Below are 17,707 nucleotides of genomic sequence, written 5' to 3'. Positions count from 1 at the left end.
GGTCGCTAGCCTTGTAGTGCTCCGACTATCTAACCAACTCAGTTTTCGCTAGAGGATGTGTTACTGATGGAGGCAGGGTTTACATCCATCTCATCCAGCGACCCGTTTTCCTGTCCGGTAAAAACTTTGTCGTGGCTAAAGAATTGTCTTGCCGCTATCTTATTATGTTTCATTCATACGCGTGATCGTCACGCATTCCTTTGTGGGAAACAGGCTAGGCATGGCGGCAATCGTGTGACGGAGACGATGGATTAGCGGAGCCGTGGAACCGGACGAGGCGGAGCGAACTTGGGCGATGGTAGGGAGACGGCGGCTGATGAGGTTGCGCATTCGGTGCTTTTTGGAAAAAAAAGGCCCAGTTGTAAAAAACACACAAAAGATTTGTGGCTGCTGGGATTCGAGCCCAGGTCTCCACGGCCACAACGTGGAATTCTCACCACTAAACTACAGCCACAATTGATGTTACTGACAAGAATTTTTAATTACTAAACTTTCTTTAGTGGACGGTTTTAGCCATCCCGTATCCTAAATTATGGTTATTTCCTTTACCTTTTCTAAAAAAAACTTTTGTTCCAGTTCTGTACAACTTTAGTATTATCAACCTGTTGACGCCTTTTCGGAGCGCCAAACACTCAACAAGAACTGTGGCGGTGCTCTCTACACAGGGGCGGACGGTCCGCGGTCTGGTGCGAGGCGCGGTGGTGCTCTCTGCGCAAGGGCGGACTGTCCGCGGCCTGGGGCCGGACGGTCCGCGGCCTGGTGCGTGGCTAGGGCTCCTGCCTGACGGCCGGACGGTCCGCGCCCTGGGGCCGGACGGTCCGCGCGTACGCAGGGACGGCGGAAGATCGCCGACAGCGCCTGGATCTCGCTCCCGGGAGGGACCCCGTCGGGGAGTAGAGATCCTAGGTTGTGTCTAGGCTCGGGCTGGCCGACCTAGACTCCTCTAATCGACGTAGAGCCGAAGAGAGACGAAGAATTTGGGGATTGGATATCTAAACCTAAACTAGACTAGAACTACTCCTAGGATAAAATGCGAAATAGAAGTTGTATTGATTCGATTGTTGATTACAAATCGGCCGTATACCTCTCTATTTATAGAGGAGGGGGGCTGGACCCTTTACAAACTAATTTCCGAGCTTATCCCATGATTTTAGCTAACAACCATAGCACAAAACTCGGAACCCTAATCTGTTCTGCGCACGCGCGGACCGTCCGGCCCACAGACGCGGACTGTCCGGACCGCGGACCGTCCGGCCTCAGGGCCGGACCGTCCGGCCGCTCAATATGGTGCTCAACATATGCCCCCCTGCCTTTTGGTGGAGCTGAGCAAACCAAAAGCAACTAACTCGATGTGATTACATCGGTTCTCTTAGGCATCCTGCCACATACTAGGATAGTACTGTTTGAGGAAACGCCCATTCAAAGCCTTAGGCAAGTCCTTGCCTTGTAATGTTTGTAGCAAATAGGCGTTGCCAGACATCACCTGTTTTACTTTATAAGGGCCTTCCCAACTTGGTGACCATTTCCCGAACTTCCGGTCTTTATTCCTTAGAGGCAGAATGGTCTTCCACACCAGGTCCCCTACTTGAAATGATTTTGCTTTGACCTTCTTGTTGTAGGCCCCGGCTACCATGATTTTGTCCTTTTCTATTGCTCCCAAAGCTATCATCCTTTTGTCAGTCACCTCATCAATATTATCCATCATTGAATCATAATAATCGGTAACAGTTAGATCATTTTGTCTGGCGAACCTGATAGCATTCAAACTTATTTCCACAGGCAACACTGCTTTCTGCCCATAGACAAGCTCAAAAGGAGATACTTTAGTAGCCCTATGTTTAGATATTCTATGAGCCCATAAAGCCTCAGACAAAATCTTATGCCAATGTTTAGGATTATCAGATATTTTCTTTTTTATCAAATTAATCAATGTCCTATTGCTAGACTCGGCCTGACCATTGGCCTGAGCATAATATGGAGATGAATTAAGCAGCTTAATTCTGTATAATTCAGCAAATTCACGTACCTCCTTTGACATAAAAGAAGTACCTTGATCTGTAGTTAAGGTCTGGGGAATGCCGAATCTATGAATGATATGCTCAGTTATAAACTCAATTACCTCCTTGTGTGTCATGTTCTTTAGAGCAACGGCTTCAGTCCATTTGGTGAAGTAGTCAGTGGCAACTAACACAAACCGATGTCCCTTTGATGATGAAGGATGAATTTCTCCAATAAAGTCTAATCCCCATCCTCTGAACGGCCAAGGCTTGATGATAGGATGTAATTCGGCTGCAGGGACCAACTGTAGGTCGCCGAATTTTTGACACACTTGGCAACCCTTGTAGTACTTGAAACAATCAGCTATCATACTAGGCCAATAAAAACCAGACCTTCGCAACAACCACTTCATCTTTGGAGCTGATTGATGAGTACCACAAATTCCCTCATGTACTTCGGCCATGGCTAATATAGCGTCATCTGGGCCCAAGCACTTAAGCAGGATGTCATTGACTGTTCGGCGGTAAAGTTCATCACTCATCAAAACATACTTGAAAGTTGTTCGCCGAATGTTCTTATCTGTCCTGATATTGGGATTTCGTAAATAATTAAGTATAGGTGTCCTCCAATCACTGGCATCGGCTTCATTGTCATCTGAATTAATGAAAAGAACATTTCTGGTAACCCCGGACGGTCCGGCGTCATCACGCGGACGGTCTGCGACCTGGGAATTTGGCTTTGCACTGGTTATCAGATTTTCAGTTTTGTGAAACTTCCCTCTCTTTATCCGATAACCTGATGCATCTTGTGCCAAATCATTAGCTCTATGATTCTCAACTCTAGAGATATGCCGAATACTGAATTCGTCAAAAGAATGGATTATGCTCCAACATTTCTCAAGATAACTATTTAGAGTACCATCAAGACATTGATATTCTTCTAACACTTGTTGGACAACCAGCTGAGAATCACCAAATACCCTCACATGTTTTACTCCCATACCATTAAAAAGTTCTAAGCCGAATAGGAGGGCCTCATATTCAGCTTGATTATTAGTGCAATAAGTTTTCAATCGGCTAGAGAAGTCAAAGGAGACATTACTTGGTGAAACAAGCACAATGCCAATTCCTTGCCCTTCATTGCAAACCGATCCATCAAAATATAAAGTCCAAGGAGTAATAGTGAGGTATGACATGTCTAGTTCATGAATATTATTAACCCGATGTTCTACAATAAAATCCGCTACGACTTGTCCTTTCATAGATTTCAATGGTTCATAGGCCAAGTCATATTCTATGAGTGCATAAGCCCACTTACCAATTCTACCACTCATAATTGGGTTATGCAACATGTATTTGATTACATCGGCTTGACCAGAAACAGTGCAATGACTAGACAGTAAATAACATCTACATTTGGTGCATGCATAAAACAAGCATAAGCATAACTTTTCAATAAGAGTGTACCTTGTTTCAGCATCCACCAACCTTCGGCTTAGATATGTCACCACATGCTCCATTCCCTCAGTTTCTTGTGTCAGAACAGCCCCAATTACCTTGTCTTCAGCTGCAATGTATAATTTGAATGGTGCTCCTACTTGTGGTGCTTTTAACACGGGAGCCGAAGACAAGTATTTTTTAATGAGATCAAATGCTTCCTGCTGCTCTGCCCCCCAAGTGAATTCAGCATCATTCTTAAGCCGAAGGATAGGGGAGAAGGCATCAATCTTTCCGGCTAGGTTAGAAATAAACCTTCGTAAATAATTCACCTTGCCGAGAAACCTCTGCACTTCGACCTTACAAGTCGGAGGCCCCACATTCCGAATAGACTTGATTCGGTCAGGGTCTATTTCTATACCATGTTCATGGATTACAAATCCTAAAAACTTACCAGCCGACACTCCAAAAGCACATTTACGTGGGTTCATTTTCAAACCATACCGACGCATTTTATCGAAGGCTTTGCGCAAATCAGCTATATGAGAACTAAACTCAGCCGATTTGACTACAATGTCATCAATGTAGATTTCCACAGTGTTACCTAACAACTCATGGAAGATCAGATTCATAGCCCTCTGATAAGTAGCACCAGCATTTTTAAGACCGAATGTCATGACAACCCATTCAAATAAACCAATGAAGCCTGGACATATAAAGGTCGTTTTAGACGCATCTTCTTCGGCCATGAAAATCTGATTATATCCGGCATTACCATCAAGAAAGCTAATAATTCTATTTCCTGATGCATTATTGATTAATGTGTCGGCTATGGGCATGGGATATTCATCTTTAGGAGTTGCTTTATTTAAATTACGAAAATCAATGCATACTCTAAGCTTACCTGACTCCTTCTTCTCCATCGGCACAATATTGGAGACCCATTCTGCGTATCTGCAAGGTCTAATAAAATTAGCTTCTAGCAGCCGGTGGATTTCGTCCTTGATTCGTGGGAGAAGATCTGGACGAAATGTTCTAGCTTTCCGCTTGAAAGGTCTGAAACCAGACTTAATAGGCAGCCGATGTTCGACAATCTCTCGGCTTAGTCCAGGCATTTCAGTGTAATTCCAAGCAAAACAATCTGAATACTCCTTCAATAGACCGATCATCTCATTTCTAGAATCGGCCTCCAGGGTCTTGTTTACAAAAGTCGGCCTTAGAGTTTTATCATTTCCTATGTCAATCTCCTCCAAAGGATCAGCCGATGTAAACCCCTGTCCTAGTTTATCAAGATCTCTGAATTCCTCTATCATGTCCCCCACAGAGGAATCAGATGATCTTTGTGTGATGGCGGACTTTCCGGTCTCGGGGACCGGATCATCCGTAATATTATCTTTTCGCTGTGTTAGATGTTCGGTCTTAAAGTCCGAACTGTTCTGTGAAAGACCAGACCATCCGGCTTTGAGAGCCGAATTGTCCGTGATCAAAGACTCATGAACTTTGTGTGTATACATCATTTAAACTCTATTTAGGATTTAGCCGATTCTCCATCGGCTCTAGCATTACAGGAATGAAACCTTTCTTATCTATACTTATGAACTGATAATCAGAAAAATCTACCCCTGTGAGACATGTAGCAGTCTCATAAGTCCAAAGTACAGGGGCATCGGCCACAGCGATGCAGGCTGATACATCAGCATGTACTTGTTCTACCTCATCGCCTACCCATTGTATTAGCATTTGATGTAATGTAGAAGATATACATTGATTGGCATGAATCCAATCTCTGCCTAGAATTAAACTGTAATTCCCTTCTACATCAGCGACGAAGAATGCAGCAACAAGGGTCTTAGTTCCGATGGTTAATTCAACGGACGTGACTCCCTTGGCTTTAATCGAACTATCCCCAACACCGCTGAGGGTCATGTTGGTTTTGACAAGTTCGTCATCTTGTTTACCTAATTTTCTGTATAATGAATAAGGCATTAGATTTACAGCCGCCCCTCCATCCACCAACATCTTAGCAATCGGTATTCCATCAATGTGACCGCGCACGAAGAGCGGCTTTAAATGATTTACCGATTCCTTTGGTTTAGTAAAGGCGGCTTCTTTAGAACCAAAATCAAACTGGGCAGCAACAGGTTCATCGTCACCAATGATAGTACAATCGGAAGAAAATGTAATAATATTTACATCCATACCTGGGCGTTCTGGAGAAGCCTCGTAGTCGACCAGGTCTTCTCCTAGCAGGTCGTCCTCTTCCATTGATGTTGTCGTGTTGTTGGAGGCTTCCTGATGAACGGCGGACGGTCCGCGCGCGGGGGCCGGACGGTCCGCTGAAAGGGAAATGTGCCCTTGGGCCATTTCTAAGTATTTTGGTGATTGAGTGCCAACACAAGTACTTAAATGTGAATCTATGCCCATGGATGAACAAAGTGCAAATCAAGAGCTAAGGTATGTTTCTAAGTCTTAGTACATTGGTTTTATGTACTAATATACTTGTCTAAGTATCAGAAACAGGAAGAAGAAGAAAAGAGGAGAGTTGGCTGTGTACAGCCAAGAGGCTGTTTCGGTCTGGGGCACCGGACTGTCCGGTGGTGCACCGGACAGTGTCCGGTGCGCCAGGTTGCCTCGAGCGAAGTGGCCGCTCTCGGGAATTTGCCGACGGCGTACGGCTAAAATTCACCGGACTGTCCGGTGTGCACCAGACTGTCCGGTGAGCCAACGGTCGGCCGGGCCAACGGTCGGCCGCGCGATCTGCGCGGGACACGTGGCCGAGCCAACGGTCGGAAGGGGGCACCGGACTGTCCGGTGTGCACCGGACATGTCCGGTGCGCCAACGGCTCCCGCATCTGCAACGGTCGACTGCGCTGTTTAAGGAAGGAAATCGGGCACCGGACAGTGTCCGGTGTGCACCGGACTGTCCGGTGCGCCCGACGACAGAAGGCAAAGATGGCCTTCCTGGTTTGTTCTCAACGGCTCCTAGCTGCCTTGGGGCTATAAAAGGGACCCCTAGGCGCATGGAGGGAGACACCAAGCACACCAAGCATTCCTACAACATTCCTAAGCACCAAGACATCGATCTCGCGCATTCGTTTCATTGTGATAGCATATAGAGCTCTTGTGGAGTTGTGAACTCTTTGAGTTGTGTCCCATATCTGCTTGGCATTGTCCAAGCCGCTCACCTTATTGTACTCTTCCCTGCACAAAGACGCTAAGAGAACAGTAGTAGCTTGTGCATTTCTATGAATTTGTTCATTTATAAGCATAGGGCTATCCGAGCTATCAAATTTCATTCCATTCTCCACAATCTCCCATATGCTTGGATGGAGAGAGAATAAGTGACTACGCATTTTGTGACTCCAAAATCCGTAGTCCTCCCCATCGAAGTGTGGAGGTTTGCCAAGAGGAATGGAAAGCAAATGCGAATTCGAACTATGTTGAATACGAGAATAATCAAATGAAAAGTTCGAATTGACCGTCTTTTTGTAGTCGTTGTCATCATCCTTTTGGGAAGAAGTAGACTCATCACTATCGTCGTAGTAGATGATCTCCTTGATGCGCCTTGTCTTCTTCTTCTTCCCTTCCTTCCGTCTATGCCCCGAGCCGGAGTCGGTAGGCTTGTCGTCCTTCGGCTCGTTGACGAAGGATTCCTTCTCTTTGTCGTTGATCACGATTCCCTTCCCCTTAGGATCCATCTCTTCGGGCGGTAAGTCCCTTTTGTGAAGAGAATGACTTTGATACCAATTGAGAGCACCTAGAGGGGGGGGTGAATAGGTGATCCTGTAAAAACTTAACTTATAGCCACAAAAACTTGTTAAGGGTTAGTACAATAATTGCCAAGTGGCTAAGGAGGAGATCTTGCACAATACGACAATCACAAAGAATTCAACACAGAGTAGACACGGTGATTTATCCCGTGGTTCGGCCAAGTACAAAACTTGCCTACTCCACGTTGTGGCGTCCCAACGGACGAGGGTTGCAATCAACCCCTCTCAAGCGGTCCAAAGACCCACTTGAATACCACGGTATTTTGCCTTGCTTATCTTTATCCCACTCGCGAGGAATCTCCACAGATTGGAGTCTCTCGCCCTTACACTTAAGATTCACAAAGAAGCACGGAGTAAGGGAGGGAAGCAACACACACAAATCCACAGCGAAATGCGCACACACACGGCCAAGAATCGAGCTCAAAGACTATCTCACAGTTTCTCACAAGAACGGAGCTCGAATCACTTAGAATCACAAACGGATGCGCAAAGACTGAGTGTGGATGATCAAGAATGCTCAAAGGTTGCTTGGTGTACTCCTCCATGCGCCTAAGGGTCCCTTTTATAGCCCCAAGGCAGCTAGGAGCCGTTGAGAACAAATCTGGAAGGCCATCTTTGCCTTCTGTCGTCGGGCGCACCGGACAGTCCGGTGCACACCGGACAGTGTCCGGTGCCCGATTCCTTTCCTTAAATGGCGAAGCCGACCGTTGCAGATGCGGGAGCCGTTGGCGCACCGGACATGTCCGGTGCACACCGGACAGTCCGGTGCCCCCTTCAAACCGTTGGCTTGGCCACGTGTCCCGCGCAGATCGCGCGGCCGACCGTTGGCCCTGGCCGACCGTTGGCTCACCGGACAGTCCGGTGCACACCGGACAGTCCGGTGAATTTTAGCCGTACGCCGTCAGCAAATTCCCGAGAGCGGCCTCTTCGGCCGAGGCAGCCTGGCGCACCGGACACTGTCCGGTGCACCACCGGACAGTCCGGTGCCCCAGACCGAAACAGCATGTTGGCTGTACACAGCCAACTTTCTTCTCTTCTTCTTCTTCCTGTTTCTAATACTTAGACAAGTATATTAGTACACAAAACCAATGTACTAAGACTTAGAAACATACCTTTGCTCTAGATTTGCACTTTGTTCGTCCATGGGCATTGATTCACATTTAAGCACTTGTGTTGACACTCAATCACCAAAATACTTAGAAATGGCCCAAGGGCACATTTCCCTTTCAATCTCCCCCTTTTTGGTGATTTATGCCAACACAACATAAAGTAGCTAGAACAAGTGCAAAATCACTTCAAATAAAAACTCAAATTGGTTTTGATTCAATTTTGGCATATATGGATCATCCTTTGCCACCACTTGGTTTGTTTTTGCAAATCAAACTCAAATCTCTATTTCTATGTCAAACACACATGATGAGGCATAAAGAGAGTCATTCCAAAAGAGATTGATCAAAGATTTCAAAAACTCCCCCTATTTCCCATAATCAACACTTCTCCCCACAAGAAGCCAACTTTTGACAATAGAGACAATAAGAGACAATAAAAGCTTTTGACAAAACAAAAACTCTATTCTACTATTTTCAAAATCTCTCAAGTGGTAGCTGATCCATTTATCACTTTGGCCTTTATTTTCTCCCCCTTTGGCATCAAGCACCAAAACGGGATCAATCTTGGCCCTTTAACCCCATTGCCTCACCAAAGTCTTCAATTAAGAGCAAATGGCAATAAGATTTCATGAGATGAACTTGGAATAAGTTACCCTCTCATCGGAGTGCAGTGGAAGTCTTTCATGGTCCAAGTCCACCTTTTCCCTTTCAATCCTCCTTCGAGACTAAATCATCAAACTCAAGCACATGGTTAGTCTCAAAGGGTCAAGTTGTAACACATCTCCCCCTAAACATGTGCATCACTTTGCAACGGACTTGTGAGGTCCAGGGAGTGTTTGTACAACTTGAGCACCATAATAAGCAACAAAATGCAAAAAGGAACATGATCAAAAGCATAAATACATGTATGCTACAATTCAATCCAGGTTCCGCGAATCTAAGACATTTAGCTCACTACGCAACCTGCAAAAGGTCTTCTCATCTAGAGGCTTAGTGAAGATATCGGCTAGCTGGTTCTCGGTGCTAACATGAAACACTTCGATATCTCCCTTTTGCTGGTGGTCTCTCAAAAAGTGATGCCGGATGTCTATGTGCTTTGTGCGGCTGTGCTCAACAGGATTCTCCGCCATGCGGATAGCACTCTCATTGTCACATAGGAGTGGGACTTTGCTCAGATTGTAGCCAAAGTCCCGGAGGGTTTGCCTCATCCAAAGTAGTTGCGCGCAACACTGACCTGCGGCAACGTACTCGGCCTCAGCGGTGGATAGGGCAACGGAGGTTTGTTTCTTAGAGTTCCATGACACCAGGGACCTTCCTAAGAATTGGCACGTCCCCGATGTACTCTTCCTATCGACCTTACATCCAGCATAGTCGGAGTCTGAGTATCCAACTAAGTCAAAGGTAGACCCCTTTGGATACCAGAGCCCGAAGCAAGGCGTAGCAACCAAATATCTAAGAATTCGCTTTACCGCCACTAAGTGACACTCCTTAGGATCGGATTGAAATCTAGCACACATGCATACGCTAAGCATAATATCCGGTCTACTAGCACATAAGTAAAGCAAAGAACCTATCATTGACCGGTATGCTTTTTGATCAACGGACTTACCTCCTTTGTTGAGGTCGGTGTGTCCGTCGGTCCCCATCGGAGTCTTTGCGGGCTTGGCGTCCTTCATCCCAAACCGCTTTAGCAGATCTTGCGTGTACTTTGTTTGGGAGATGAAGGTGCCGTCCTTGAGTTGCTTCACTTGGAACCCAAGGAAGTAGTTCAACTCGCCCATCATCGACATCTCGAATTTCTGCGTCATCACCCTGCTAAACTCTTCACAAGACTTTTGGTTAGTAGAACCAAATATTATGTCATCGACATAAATTTGGCACACAAACAAATCACCATCACATGTCTTTGTAAAAAGAGTTGGATCGGCTTTCCCAACCTTGAAAGCATTAGCAATTAAAAAGTCTCTAAGGCATTCATACCATGCTCTTGGGGCTTGCTTAAGTCCATAGAGCGCCTTAGAGAGCTTACACACGTGGTCGGGGTACCGTTCATCCTCGAAGCCAGGGGGTTGCTCCACATATACCTCCTCCTTGATTGGCCCGTTGAGGAAAGCGCTCTTCACATCCATTTGGTACAACCTGAAAGAATGGTGAGCGACATATGCTAGCAAGATACGAATGGACTCTAGCCTAGCCACAGGAGCGAAAGTCTCCTCAAAGTCCAAACCTGCGACTTGGGCATAACCTTTTGCCACAAGTCGAGCCTTGTTCCTCGTCACCACCCCGTGCTCGTCCTGTTTGTTGCGGAACACCCACTTGGTTCCCACAACATTTTGCTTCGGACGAGGCACCAGTGTCCAAACTTCATTGCGCTTGAAGTTGTTGAGCTCCTCCTGCATGGCCAATACCCAATCCGGATCTAGCAAGGCCTCCTCTACCCTGAAAGGCTCAATAGAAGAGACAAAGGAGTAATGCTCACAAAAATTAGCTAATCGAGATCGAGTAGTTACTCCCTTGCTAATGTCACCCAGAATTTGATCGACGGGATGATCCCTTTGAATCATCGCTCGAACTTGGGTTGGAGGTGCCGGTTGCGCTTCTTCCTCCATTACTTGATCATCTTGTGCTCTCCCTTGTTCAAGCGCCTCCACTTGAGGTACCTGTACGTCATCTTCGGTTGGGGAATGCACCATAGTTGAGGAAGAAGGTTGTTCATCTTTTTCCTGTGGCCGCACTTCTCCAATCGCCATGGTTCGTATAGCGGCCGCCGGAACATCTTCTTCATCTACATCATCACAATCAACAACTTGCTCTCTTGGAGAGCCATTAGTCTCATCAAATACAACGTCGCTAGAGACTTCAACCAAACCCGATGATTTGTTGAAGACTCTATACGCCTTTGTATTTGAGTCATAACCTAACAAAAACCCTTCTACAGCTTTGGGAGCAAACTTAGAATTTCTACCTTTCTTCACTAGAATGTAGCACTTGCTCCCAAATACACGAAAGTAAGATACATTGGGTTTGTTACCGGTTAGTAGCTCATACGAAGTCTTCTTGAGGAGGCGATGAAGGTAGACCCTGTTGATGGCGTGGCAAGCCGTGTTCACGGCTTCCGACCAGAAACACTCGGGGGTCTTGAATTCTCCAAGCATTGTCCTCGCCATATCGATTAGCGTCCTGTTCTTCCTCTCTACCACACCATTTTGCTGTGGTGTGTAGAGAGCGGAGAACTCGTGCTTGATCCCTTCCTCCTCAAGAAATTCCTCCACTTGAAGGTTCTTGAATTCGGACCCGTTGTCACTCCTTATCTTCTTCACCTTGAGCTCAAACTCATTTTGAGCTCTCCTGAGGAAGCGCTTGAGGGTCCCTTGGGTTTCAGACTTATCCTGCAAAAAGAACACCCAAGTGAAGCGGGAAAAGTCATCAACAATAACTAAACCATACTTACTCCCTCCTATGCTCAGATAGGTGACGGGTCCGAAGAGGTCCATATGCAGCAGCTCCAGGGGTCTTGAAGTGGTCATCACATTCTTGTTGTGATGCGCTCCTCCCACTTGTTTACCTGCTTGACAAGCTGCACAAGGTCTATCTTTTTCGAAATGCACGTTAGTCAAACCTATCACGTGTTCTCCCTTTAGAAGCTTGTGAAGGTTCTTCATCCCCACATGTGCTAAGCGACGATGCCACAGCCAGCCCATGCTAGTCTTAGCTATTAAGCATGCATCTAGACCGACCTCTTCTTTTGCAAAATCAACTAAATAAAGTTTGCCGTCTAATACACCCTTAAAAGCTAATGAACCATCGCTTCTTCTAAAGACAGGCACATCTACATTTGTAAATAGACAGTTATATCCCATATGACATAATTGACTAACAGATAGCAAATTATATCCAAGACTCTTTACTAAAAATACATTAGAGATAGAATGCTCATTAGAAATTGCAATTTTACCTAACCCTTTTACCTTGCCTTGATTCCCATCACCGAATATAATTGAATCCTGGGAATCCTTATTCTTGACGTAGGAAGTGAACATCTTCTTCTCCCCCGTCATATGGTTTGTGCATCCGCTGTCGATAATCCAGCTTGATCCCCCGGATGCATAAACCTGCAAGGCAAATTTAGGCTTGGGACTTAGGTACCCAACTCTTGTTGGGTCCTACAAGGTTAGTGCAAATTTCCTTAGGGACCCAAATACAAGTTTTGTCTCCCTTGCATTTTGCCCCTAACTTCCTAGCAACTATTTTCCTATCCTTTCTACAAATAGCAAAGGAAGCATTTAGTGCATGATAAATTGTAGAAGGTCCATGAACTTTCCTATGAGCATTAACAACATTTCTCCTAGGCATATTGTGAATAACATTTCTTCTACCAACCTTTCTATCATGCACAACATGAGAACTAGAAGCAGTCATAGCATAAGAATCATAAGCATGTGAATCAAAATCATTATAAGCATTTCTAGCATGTCTCCTATCATAGTACAAGAAAGCATGGTTCCTTTTAGCACTACTAGCCATAGGGGCCTTCCCTTTCTCCTTGACGAAGATGGGAGCCTTATGGCTTGTTAAGTTCTTGGCCTCTCTCTTGAAGCCAAGACCATCCTTAATTGAGGGGTGTCTACCCACTGTGTAGGCATCCCTTGCAAATTTTATTTTATCAACTTCACTCTTGCTAGTCTTAAGTTGAGCATTAAGACTAGCCACTTCATCATTTAGTTTTGAAATTGAAACTAAGTGTTCACTACAAGCATTAACATCAAAATCCTTACACCTAGTGCAAATTGTAATATTTTCAACACACGAGTTACTTGCTACTTCTAGTTTAGCAGTTAAAACATTAATTTCACCTTTTAAAGAAGAAATGGTTTCATTACAAGTAGAAAGTTCACAAGAAAGTATTCCATTTCTTTTAACTTCTAGAGCAAGTGAATTTTGTGCACTAACAAATTTATCATGTTCTTCATATAAAAGGTCTTCTTGTTTCTCTAAGATTCTATCCTTTTCATTTAAGGCATCGATCAACTCATTAATCTTAGCTATCTTAGTTCTATCCAATCCCTTGAATAAACTAGAGTAATCAATTTCATCCTCACTAGATTCATCATCACTAGAAGAATCATAAGTATTAGCATTACGAGTGATTACCTTCTTTTCCCTTGCCATGAGGCAAGTGTGATGCTCGTTGGGGAAGAGAGCCGATTTGTTGAAGGCAGTGGCGGCGAGTCCTTCGTCGTCGGAGTCGGACGAAGAGCAATCCGAATCCCACTCCTTTCCAAGGTGTGCTTCGCCTTTGGCCTTCTTGTAAACCTTCTTGTTCTCTCTCTTCCCATTTTTCCCTTGCTCCTGGTCACTATCATTTTCGGGACAGTTAGCAATAAAATGACCAAGCTTACCGCATTTGAAGCATGATCGCTTTCCCTTGGTCATGTCCTTGCTTGGCTGTCCCTTTCGACCTTTTAGCGCCGTCTTGAATCTCTTGATGATGAGAGCCATCTCTTCATCATTGAGCCCGGCCGCCTCAACTTGCGCCACCTTGCTAGGTAGCGACTCCTTGCTCCTCGTTGCCTTTAGAGCAATGGGTTGGGGCTCGTGGAGTGGACCGTTCAACGCGTCGTCGACGTATCTTGCCTCCTTGATCATCATCCGCCCGCTCACGAATTTTCCAAGTACTTCCTCGGGCGTCATCATCGTGTACCTGGGATTCTCACGAATATTGTTCACGAGATGAGGATCAAGAACGGTAAAGGACCTGAGCATTAGGCGGACGACGTCGTGATCCGTCCAACGCGTGCTTCCGTAGCTCCTTATTTTGTTGATAAGAGTCTTGAGCCGGTTGTAAGTTTGAGTTGGCTCCTCTCCCCTTATCATGGCGAATCGTCCAAGCTCGCCCTCCACCAACTCCATCTTGGTGAGCATGGTGATGTCGTTCCCCTCGTGAGAGATCTTGAGGGTGTCCCATATCTGCTTGGCATTGTCCAAGCCGCTCACCTTATTGTACTCTTCCCTGCACAAAGACGCTAAGAGAACAGTAGTAGCTTGTGCATTTCTATGAATTTGTTCATTTATAAGCATAGGGCTATCCGAGCTATCAAATTTCATTCCATTCTCCACAATCTCCCATATGCTTGGATGGAGAGAGAATAAGTGACTACGCATTTTGTGACTCCAAAATCCGTAGTCCTCCCCATCGAAGTGTGGAGGTTTGCCAAGAGGAATGGAAAGCAAATGCGAATTCGAACTATGTTGAATACGAGAATAATCAAATGAAAAGTTCGAATTGACCGTCTTTTTGTAGTCGTTGTCATCATCCTTTTGGGAAGAAGTAGACTCATCACTATCGTCGTAGTAGATGATCTCCTTGATGCGCCTTGTCTTCTTCTTCTTCCCTTCCTTCCGTCTATGCCCCGAGCCGGAGTCGGTAGGCTTGTCGTCCTTCGGCTCGTTGACGAAGGATTCCTTCTCTTTGTCGTTGATCACGATTCCCTTCCCCTTAGGATCCATCTCTTCGGGCGGTAAGTCCCTTTTGTGAAGAGAACGGCTCTGATACCAATTGAGAGAACCTAGAGGGGGGGGGGTGAATAGGTGATCCTGTAAAAACTTAACTTATAGCCACAAAAACTTGTTAAGGGTTAGTACAATAATTGCCAAGTGGCTAAGGAGGAGATCTTGCACAATACGACAATCACAAAGAATTCAACACAGAGTAGACACGGTGATTTATCCCGTGGTTCGGCCAAGTACAAAACTTGCCTACTCCACGTTGTGGCGTCCCAACGGACGAGGGTTGCAATCAACCCCTCTCAAGCGGTCCAAAGACCCACTTGAATACCACGGTATTTTGCCTTGCTTATCTTTATCCCACTCGCGAGGAATCTCCACAGATTGGAGTCTCTCGCCCTTACACTTAAGATTCACAAAGAAGCACGGAGTAAGGGAGGGAAGCAACACACACAAATCCACAGCGAAATGCGCACACACACGGCCAAGAATCGAGCTCAAAGACTATCTCACAGTTTCTCACAAGAACGGAGCTCGAATCACTTAGAATCACAAACGGATGCGCAAAGACTGAGTGTGGATGATCAAGAATGCTCAAAGGTTGCTTGGTGTACTCCTCCATGCGCCTAGGGGTCCCTTTTATAGCCCCAAGGCAGCTAGGAGCCGTTGAGAACAAATCTGGAAGGCCATCTTTGCCTTCTGTCGTCGGGCGCACCGGACAGTCCGGTGCACACCGGACAGTGTCCGGTGCCCGATTCCTTTCCTTAAATGGCGAAGCCGACCGTTGCAGATGCGGGAGCCGTTGGCGCACCGGACATGTCCGGTGCACACCGGACAGTCCGGTGCCCCCTTCCGACCGTTGGCTTGGCCACGTGTCCCGCGCAGATCGCGCGGCCGACCGTTGGCCCTGGCCGACCGTTGGCTCACCGGACAGTCCGGTGCACACCGGACAGTCCGGTGAATTTTAGCCGTACGCCGTCAGCAAATTCCCGAGAGCGGCCTCTTCGGCCGAGGCAGCCTGGCGCACCGGACACTGTCCGGTGCACCACCGGACACTGTCCGGTGCACCACCGGACAGTCCGGTGCCCCAGACCGAAACAGCCTGTTGGCTGTACACAGCCAACTTTCTTCTCTTCTTCTTCTTCTTCCTGTTTCTAATACTTAGACAAGTATATTAGTACACAAAACCAATGTACTAAGACTTAGAAACATACCTTTGCTCTAGATTTGCACTTTGTTCGTCCATGGGCATTGATTCACATTTAAGCACTTGTGTTGACACTCAATCACCAAAATACTTAGAAATGGCCCAAGGGCACATTTCCCTTTCAGGGTGAAGGCATCAATCTTTCCGGCTAGGTTAGAAATAAACCTTCGTAAATAATTCACCTTGCCGAGAAACCTCTGCACTTCGACCTTACAAGTCGGAGGCCCCACATTCCGAATAGACTTGATTCGGTCAGGGTCTATTTCTATACCATGTTCATGGATTACAAATCCTAAAAACTTACCAGCCGACACTCCAAAAGCACATTTACGTGGGTTCATTTTCAAACCATACCGACGCATTTTATCGAAGGCTTTGCGCAAATCAGCTATATGAGAACTAAACTCAGCCGATTTGACTACAATGTCATCAATGTAGATTTCCACAGTGTTACCTAACAACTCATGGAAGATCAGATTCATAGCCCTCTGATAAGTAGCACCAGCATTTTTAAGACCGAATGTCATGACAACCCATTCAAATAAACCAATGAAGCCTGGACATATAAAGGTCGTTTTAGACGCATCTTCTTCGGCCATGAAAATCTGATTATATCCGGCATTACCATCAAGAAAGCTAATAATTCTATTTCCTGATGCATTATTGATTAATGTGTCGGCTATGGGCATGGGATATTCATCTTTAGGAGTTGCTTTATTGAAATTACGAAAATCAATGCATACTCTAAGCTTACCTGACTCCTTCTTCTCCACCGGCACAATATTGGAGACCCATTCTGCGTATCTGCAAGGTCTAATAAAATTAGCTTCTAGCAGCCGGTGGATTTCGTCCTTGATTCGTGGGAGAAGATCTGGACGAAATGTTCTAGCTTTCTGCTTGAAAGGTCTGAAACCAGACTTAATAGGCAGCCGATGTTCGACAATCTCTCGGCTTAGTCCAGGCATTTCAGTGTAATTCCAAGCAAAACAATCTGAATACTCCTTCAATAGACCGATCATCTCATTTCTAGAATCGGCCTCCAGGGTCTTGTTTACAAAAGTCGGCCTTGGAGTTTTATCATTTCCTATGTCAATCTCCTCCAAAGGATCAGCCGATGTAAACCCCTGTCCTAGTTTATCAAGATCTCTGAATTCCTCTATCATGTCCCCCACAGAGGAATCAGATGATCTTTGTGTGATGGCGGACTTTCCGGTCTCGGGGACCGGATCATCCGTAATATTATCTTTTCGCTGTGTTAGATGTTCGGTCTTAAAGTCCGAACTGTTCTGTGAAAGACCAGACCATCCGGCTTTGAGAGTCGAATTGTCCGTGATCAAAGACTCATGAACTTTGTGTGTATTCATCATTTAAACTCTATTTAGGATTTAGCCGATTCTCCATCGGCTCTAGCATTACAGGAATGAAACCTTTCTTATCTATACTTATGAACTGATAATCAGAAAAATCTACCCCTGTGAGACATGTAGCAGTCTCATAAGTCCAAAGTACAAGGGCATCGGCCACAGCGATGCAGGCTGATACATCAGCATGTACTTGTTCTACCTCATCGCCTACCCATTGTATTAGCATTTGATGTAATGTAGAAGATATACATTGATTGGCATGAATCCAATCTCTGCCTAGAATTAAACTGTAATTCCCTTCTACATCAGCGACGAAGAA

The 17,707-nt window shown here is 45.7% G+C and overlaps 1 non-coding gene across 1 annotated transcript; it reads right to left on the bottom strand.

The window, feature by feature from the left end:
• Positions 1-382: 382 nt before the first annotated feature.
• On the bottom strand, positions 383-454 carry TRNAH-GUG (transfer RNA histidin (anticodon GUG)). The gene has a single exon. It is a non-coding gene; the product is annotated as a tRNA-His (tRNA).
• Between the last annotated feature and the right edge of the window lie 17,253 nt (positions 455-17,707).

The sequence above is a fragment of the Zea mays genome, chromosome 7 (assembly GCF_902167145.1).
Source record: "Zea mays cultivar B73 chromosome 7, Zm-B73-REFERENCE-NAM-5.0, whole genome shotgun sequence".
In the NCBI taxonomy this organism is placed as follows: Eukaryota; Viridiplantae; Streptophyta; class Magnoliopsida; order Poales; family Poaceae; genus Zea; species Zea mays.
Note: the sequence above shows the minus strand (reverse complement) of the source record. Positions and strands in the feature narration are given on the sequence as shown.